The sequence below is a fragment of the Acyrthosiphon pisum genome, chromosome X, assembly GCF_005508785.2.
Source record: "Acyrthosiphon pisum isolate AL4f chromosome X, pea_aphid_22Mar2018_4r6ur, whole genome shotgun sequence".
In the NCBI taxonomy this organism is placed as follows: domain Eukaryota; kingdom Metazoa; phylum Arthropoda; class Insecta; order Hemiptera; family Aphididae; genus Acyrthosiphon; species Acyrthosiphon pisum.
The window spans coordinates 21,345,974-21,354,159 of record NC_042493.1 but is presented as its reverse complement, the minus strand read 5'-3'; positions in this window follow the sequence as shown (position 1 = coordinate 21,354,159).

Genomic DNA, 8,186 nt, shown 5'->3' with positions numbered 1-8,186 from the left:
TTTTTTTTTCACAATTCAAAAATTATCAACAATTTTTTTTAGGAAAATAAATTAATTAAATTTCCAAGATTGCCATCTTGTTGATCATATTTTTTTAGAACAGTTCAAAAAAAAAAATATTAAAATTTATTGAAAATCGCCCAAGTTAGGGATAATTATTATTGTGAATTTCTAAGAATAATAGTTATGTTACCTATGCATACGGCATTAGCAAAATACGGTTCGCATGTTCATTATTACAATCACGCTGATTTTTCGGCTAAAATTAAAAATAATAATTAGCCCTAACTTGGGCGATTTTCATTAAATTTTAATATTTTTTTTTGAACTGTTTTAAAAAATATGATCAACAAAATTGCAATCTTGAAAATTTAATTTATTTATTTTCCTAAAAAAAATTTTTGATCATTTTAAAATTTTGAAAAAAAAAAAATCGAATATTATGTTATTCAATCAGAATTTCCATACTTATTACTGTAAAAAAATTGCATTTAAATATATTGATTAAGAGTGATACAGGACTTCTGGGACATACTGTTTACTGCAAGGCTGGGCATTAATGAGTTAAAAAGTTAATTTAATTTAAACTTTTTAACTTATAACTACCTAGTTACTTTTGGCTTTTCATTAACTTAACTGTTAACTTACGATTTTTTTTTAATTAACGTGAAATTAACAAATTAATTTTTCATTTTAAGAAGTAAGTTAAGTTAATTTATTTTGTTTTAATTTAATTATACGTTACTATTTTAGGCTATTTCATTTTCATGTCAAAAAATATTTATCGTGCATTGTTTAAAGTTAACAATTTATATCATTCAAATTTAACTTATAAATGAAAATACTGTATAAAGTATAAACACTATAGTCTATAATTTAGTTTGGAGTTGGAAAAAAATTAAATACCTACGCTAGCGTTGTGTAAACAAATTAACTTTTTTTTAACTCAGTAAAAAGTTAACAACAAGTGTTTATTAACTTTTAACTTACCTGGGTTAACCTTTAGTTAAATTAACTTTTAACTTTTAATTTTTTGTTATTGGTGCGTATTAACTTAACTTAATTGAGTTAAAAAAATTATTAACTTGCCCGGCTTTGTTAAATGTAGACTGTCTTCGCTAAGAGCGTTTTCGAATGCAATGATTTATCATTAAATTCAAATTTAAAATATAATACATACATTGCAGTGACTCGAGCAAGAAAGCGGTTACCTAATTTCCCCTTTTTTATTTTTAAATATGATAGTCGAAAATCTGTAACATCAAAAACAATAAGCAGATAGATTTTTCATTGTATTACGAGAACTTGATCAATTGATGGAAATTGGCATCCACCAGTGGCGGCCATCAAACAAAATATAGGTGTATCAAATTTTGAATTTAACTACCCACCCGCCAACCCTGATAGGTTTACAATTTAGTAACCAATAATTTTTTTTATAGACTACCCGCCTACAAATACAAGAAAAAAAGCGTGTAAGTTGGTGTCGCTCTGTTATACAGTATAGCTGGTTACAAGTGGGTCACTGTAATGAATTGGGCATAGGCGTGCGCAGACCTCTGAGTCAGGTATAGCTAGATTGAATCTGATCACCCACCCTCTTGTCATTGTCACACAAGAAAAACATTATAGACATTTTCACTACAAACTTTTAAGTGACGCTTTTGTTATGGTGACTGGAAAATGTAAACAATCAGTTTTCATTATTTCATACATACAAAATTCATCAATATTGATTTAAAATTTTAACCAAATATAATCTGATAAAACAATTTATTCAAAAAACTTTCAAAATATAATATATAATATTAAAAATTGTCAATTAACATTAATATTTATTTATTATTATAAATTATTCAAGGTAAATCGACTTTAGGGCTATTAGTTTATGAGACAAAAATATTTAAAGTTTAGATGAGCTTAGTAGTGGACATACATTTCACGGGGTAACCCTGTACCACTCTACTCCGCTCATCGAAACTTTAAATACTTATAACTCATAAACTACTCACATCAAATTCGATTTTTATGTATCGAAATCCTTAGAAAAATATTCTGCTTTGGAATATTAAATTAAAACTCTATGTTGTCATTAAAAAAATTTAAAAATTGGAAAGATAAAAAATATTTAAATATATAATTTTTTAATAACAGTTGTTTTGTAAAAAAAATATTTTCAAAAACAATTACACTTTTTGAAATGGTGAGTGTTCAATTTTAAATGAATCACTCTGTATAGTCTCTCGGGTACACACAAACGTTTAAAAACTAAGAGCTATACCTCCTTTTAGTCATATCTTCATACCAACCTATCCACGTACAAAAAAATCTCAGGTGGGGCTAAAGCCCAATCAGCCCTACCCATGCGCACGCTTATGGAATTGGGTAAAATTTGATGCTATGATATAAAATAATTGTATACAAAAAACGATTCCTAGCAAAGACCCTGAGCAATACTGAGTCTATATAATATTACTAAGTATTTTGATGATTTTATTGTGATTAAAGTAATTTGTTTTACTATTTGGTATTAGTACAAGTGTACAACAGTAAGTTAAACTTATTTTAGCCAAAAAAAAAAATTACATTTGAAAATGTCCCTGTCTGTATAAAATATAATGATTTACTTTAAAAGTGTCATATTCTCACGAACGCAATTTTTAAATTACAACGAAATAACTAAAATGGTTATTATCAGTTTCAAAATATAATTTCGTCCAAATTTGATCTTAAAATATCGGTAAAAAAAATAATTGGGCTTCATATTTTTACATTTTTTGGTTAAACAGTATGAACTTTTAATGAGAATCCTTGTTTTAAATTTTCAATCCATAAAGTTATAAAATGTAAACATATTATAATTTTTTAACTAACTACAATAAATTTGAAAATTTTGAAAAATTTTGTCAAAATTTGAACTTAAAATTACTTATAAAATAATCGTTTCTATGGATCTTTAATATTTATCAACTCTATTTTAACAACTACCTATCCATGTATTACATTTTTAAGTTTATTATTACGAATACAATTTTATTAAATTGTAATAAAAAACTAAAAAAATGAATATTTTAAAATTCTATAAATAACTCAAAACAAGTCAAAATATTTGTCAAATGTTATTATATTGTATAGAAAATGATAAAATAATCATTTAATTGGATACGAATATACGATAAGAAAATCGTATGAGAATTTGTTGATTTACGGGTTAATATCCAATGTTTAACTTTAAATTCGTAAAAATTATTTTGACTTTACGGTCAACTTTATTTTTCTTATTAAATGTAGGAAAACTTTTAGGGGAATTTTGAAAATTTCAAATCTTAGGTATAAAAAGAAAATTTTTATATGTTTCTAACTCAAAATAGTTAACAAATTTTCGTAATTTGGACGAATTTTATCAAAATTCTAACTTTAGATTTTTAATATATCAGGAGCCTTGCATTAAATTTTCACGCTTTTTTACCAAACCAATAAAATTTTATTGATATTTATGGAAAAAAAAACTAAAAACTGACAATGTCCGTTAACAGCCCAAAAAGAGTCAAAATATTTTCCAAATTTTATTGTGAATAGAAAATTCAAATATAAACGACCAGTGAAAATTTCATGTGCCTATATACGGCATACGCTCATTTGTTTTAGAGTTACACCAAAAACCAAAATCGATTTTGCGTAAAAATTCCCGTTTTTCCTTAATTTTTATGTTGTTTTTCCGGCGCTTTTGAAAACTATTTTTAAATTTTGTCCTGCCCAATGCACCAACAATATTCATTTTCCCATCAAACAAGATACTGAAGTTGAAAATCGAAGCATTATTTCGACTACTTATCGTGTATACAGACATAAATATAAAAAAATGAAATTTTAAAATTTAAAAAAAAAAACACACATCATTATACAATCAATACATTCATCGCTTCGCTCAGAATCTAAAAAAATTAAGCTAGGTATTTAATGAAAATTTTAAGTTTTGCTAACAATTTTTAGATTTGTTCAAAAATCTTAAATATTTAAGATAATAGATTTATTTAAAGACAAGATTCAAATGTTTACAAAATTGTATATTTTAACGAAAATTATCGATTTTAGTTATTTTGTCATTATCCCAGAATATTATTTGTGGCCTCGAATAGGGACTTGAAATTGTACAACAAAACAGTTATTTACTTGACCAATATTTTTATGTATAATAATATGTTGTTAACTGCAGGTATATATAAGTCAGTTAGGTATAAAATAGCCAAAGCCCCAAGCCCACAAACGTATATATTGTAGGCAGTGTCTACCTATTGTTGTAGCTATTATGTGTCTAGAACGTCTAGGTATTCATTTATGGACCTTGATATAATAAATAATAATACGAATAGGTTACCTACCTTTTACTGAAAAATTATTAATATACGTATATAGCTACCTATAACCTATATGCAAAGAAATTGATATTGAAATTTAAAAATTTTATTTAAGTTTATTAAAATATGTTAAGGGCAAGTACTGAATTACGATATAGGTCATGGTGAAAAATTTCCGGTCAATGTGCCAAGTAAAAAAATATTGGTGATTTCTTAAAAAGTTATCTTGGGTGCAGAAAAAAAATGTTAACATATATATTATATAAATACCTATACGCTATAATATTTAACGTACCTATATTTAGTACCTACCCATCAAACTTTAGTTCACCTTGTCATCTCGATCTATATATTATTATACGATTGACAAAGTCTATCTATATTACATTAGCACCAAAGAATTATTTATCGAAATACTGACAGTAGATACATGAAATTTTCACTGAATGTTTAGTATTTTGTACCATACATTTTTCAAGATATTTTGTCTAATTTTGAACTATTTATAGGCATAAGAAGTTTTTGAATTTGTTAGTTTTTTTTAATTAATCTCGGCAGAATAAGTTGATCTAAAATCCACTATCATTTTTTTATGACCGTCTTAGTTTAGAATTTTGGTAAAATTTGTCCAAATCATAATTTGGTAATATTATAGCCTATAGGTCGACAGACTATCTTCGCTTAAAATTGTTTAGGTAATGTTGTTTTAGATTCTGAGCGGAGCGAGGAAGCTATTGTTTTTACAATGTTGTTTATTTTATTTTTTTTTTTATATCCTGTATACAAAATTTCTTCCAGAAGGAGTGTTTCGATTTCAACATATTATAGTACCTTATCTTTTAGTAAATTGGATCAAGATGGTACTTTAAAGAGGTCATTTTTCGATTTTCTCAATAGTTATTTAATGCCACGGGAAAAACCACCGGAAAATTACGAAAAACCGCTAAAAATGGGATTTTAATTTCTAACGCTTTGTTTATCACTATAGAAACGAATAAAAAATTCTAATATTTTAATATTAATTCAACTTACATGATAAAATAAATAATAACAAAATATAAAATATCCAGACTGACAAACCGTCTCCGCTCAGAATCGTTTTTCTTATACAATGATATTATATCATTGAATTCAAGTCTAATACAACCATTATACAATGACCCACTTGTAATCTACTGTACAGCAGAGCGACATCCACTTACCTGATTTTTATATCATTGAATTAAAATTTAACGCCATCCATTCAGTGACCCACTGTATTACTGTAACCTATTGCATAGCAGAGCGACATCCACTTACCCACTACCAACTAGATTCACTTTCCCATCGAACAAGATACTGAAGTTGAAAATCGAAGCATTATTTCGACTTCTTATCGAGTACACAGAGTCTGTATTAAATTTGAATTCAATAATATAATATCATTGTATACGAAAAACGATTTTGAGCTGTGATTTATTGTCAGTGTTGATATTTCATATTATATTTATATTGTTATTAGGTACTTAATATTAATACGGTAGCCGGTAAGCTGAATTAATATTATACAATTATAACAAAATAACTTAAATAGTTATTCTTAGTTATTTGATATGTAATTTCCTCTAAATTTGAACGTAAAACAACTATAAACTGTTTTTATATTTTTGAGATTTTTTGCTTACAGAATAACCTACTTACATGGAATCCGTAAGTTTTCAATCCTTAGCTATACAAGTTGTAAATTTTATAAATTTGTTACTACAAATTCATTTTTAAATTCAAATTTGATAAATGTTGTCGACAATTGAATTTTAAATGCTTATAAAAAAAATTGTGCCCATGTATTTTTAATATTTTTCAACTGTTATTTAGGCAATATATCAGGAGCCTTGTATTCAATCTTGACGCTTATTGGCCCAACAAATAAAATTGTATTGTATAATATAGAAAATTCTAATAAAACAACCAGTGAAAATGTCATGTATCTATGTATGGTTATTTGTCTTAGAGTTACACCAAAAACGAAAATCTATTTTGTCAAAAACCGATTTTACGTAAAAAATCCCGGTTTGCTTTAATTTTATTTTTACGGCGCTTTTGAAAATGACTGGGGATTTTGACCCATAAAGCTATATTATATATATATCGCTCCACTCAGTATCAAAAATTAAACTTTTTTTTAATTTTTGCTATATGGACATACAATGACGGAACAAGTTCTGTTGATGACAGTTTAGGTATCCATTTCACGAAATATAATCCATTGAGTAAATGCGTGAAGTGAAGAAACCACTGTTCCATTTCGTGAAATTGATGCAAACGTTGTCCATTTCATGAAACGTACAATAACGTGATATGGATGCGAAATATATTTTGTAAAATTATAATTTATTATTTTGTCTCGTGCACTCGGTTACTTATGTGACCAAAAAATATTAAATATTATAATATATATTTTATTAATTATTATACATTTAACAGTTTAAGACTCATTGGAATCAATATAATTACTTCTTAGTAAGAACAGTGGAATCAATATCCGGCGGATTCGATTTTTAGATTCTAGATATTATAAACAGTAGCTGGCGGGTAGGTAGTCGATACAAAATCGGAGGAATCGATATGTGTCCAAAAAAAGTTGCTCGTGCTCAAACGGGTGACGCCCATACAAATATATTATAATAAAAATATCTTTAGAAATATAGGCTTACTCTATGACAGACAATCTCCGTTTAGAATAATTTTTCGTAGGTATGCAATGATTTATCATCTATTTCAGTGACTCACAACCTACTAAATGATAAAGTTACTTACAATCGACACCTACATATACAGCAAAGTGAGTTCACCGATTTTTTTGTTTGAAAAACAATATTTTTATTTTAATACTTCTGTAATCTGTATTTATTTTATAGGTATTATTTTTTCTTAAATATTTATGTAATTTTTCAATACAACTATTGAATAAACATTGCTTTTTGTAGGTAGGTACCTATTTATACGTGTTAAATTATTTAAATTAAAATTATTAGTTATACATAAGATAAATAAATTAGAATTTTAGATTGTAGACAGTTTAATTTCTTAAAATTATTTTAAAAGAAAAAAGTTTATGATTTTTTTCTTAGGTACCTACATAATAATATAGATTAGGTATAGGTAGGTACGTTGGTACCAACTACGAATATTTGATACCAAAATTCCAGAAGCTTTATGTTAAGAATGCTTAGTGCTTATTCTATATTGGTATTTGGTGGATTAAAAACTTCTATTGGCGCAATGCCAAGTATAATTAAATGAATTGCCTTAGTGTTTTTATATGTATAATATAACATATGTATATGGCATAAGTAAGTGTACAGTGTACACAGTACACACCATACATAGTAGGTAACTTACCTTTGTCGATATTATATTGTATTACTGTCATAGTTCATAATATGATTTAGGGCCAAACTCCGTAGTATCTTCAATACAGACTAAAAATGACTATAATATATATGACATTATGACCTAAGGCCCGTCATAGCAATAGATAGGTATGGCTATAAAATATACTAAAGCGCAGTGGAACAAATTATAGTAGATATGGTATTGCTGCTGCGGGTGGTATATGTAAATTAAATCCGAATTGGACGACGATTTAAATGGAGGACTGGTGCAGAAAAACTCTATATACATGTATATCTAATACGTCTATATTGGTGGGTTTAACTATAATATTGGTTTATTACTATTTTACACGATTCGGTTATTCGATCACGACGTACAACTGTCTTGTTAGATATGCGGGTGGGCAGGCGGGTGAGCTGCAGCAGCTGGTGCCCCCGACGCCACCGCTCTCAA